The sequence below is a fragment of the Penaeus japonicus genome, unplaced genomic scaffold, assembly GCF_977035675.1.
Source record: "Penaeus japonicus unplaced genomic scaffold, GWHDUDI00000001_assembly GWHDUDI00000017, whole genome shotgun sequence".
Classification (NCBI taxonomy): Eukaryota; Metazoa; Arthropoda; class Malacostraca; order Decapoda; family Penaeidae; genus Penaeus; species Penaeus japonicus.
Genome location: NW_028234419.1, coordinates 8,281,060 through 8,281,672, shown reverse-complemented (window position 1 = coordinate 8,281,672; position 613 = coordinate 8,281,060).

Here is a 613-nt window from a genome sequence, read left to right as displayed (position 1 = left end):
TGGTATATATTTTTTCATGAATCATTCAGTTTTTAATCTCACCTATTGCGTCCATGTACCTGTTTATTGATTGATTCCTTTCCTCTGTTTTATTCAACTTCATATCCAGTATAATGTTATGAACTGATGAAATTATCAATTATGAGTTAATGCAGTAACGTCTTTTCTTTATGTATGACATTTCAAAATTTTGTCCTTCAAATAATTCCTGTCGGTAAAAGATCTGCCAGGACAAGCTTACACACCAAATGGATGCAAGTAAATAATTATTAACTCTTCATGAAGTTATATGCTGTGGAAATCTCAAGTTTTCATACTTTGAAATAAACTTGTTTGGATTTTATTTCTTTAATGATTTGATCATAATTATACTGATTGGAACTAGCTATTGAAATAATAGTAATGTTAATTCTTATGATAATGCTAATAACAATAATGCTAATGCTAATGATAATAATGATAACAGTAATGATAAAAAGGATTATAGTCATCATACTGATGAAGAGGATAATAATATCGTTGATGATAGTAATGATATAATAATAATCCTGATAATAACCATAATCATCATATTAATGATAGTATGATGATAACCATAATTACTGAAAATTAT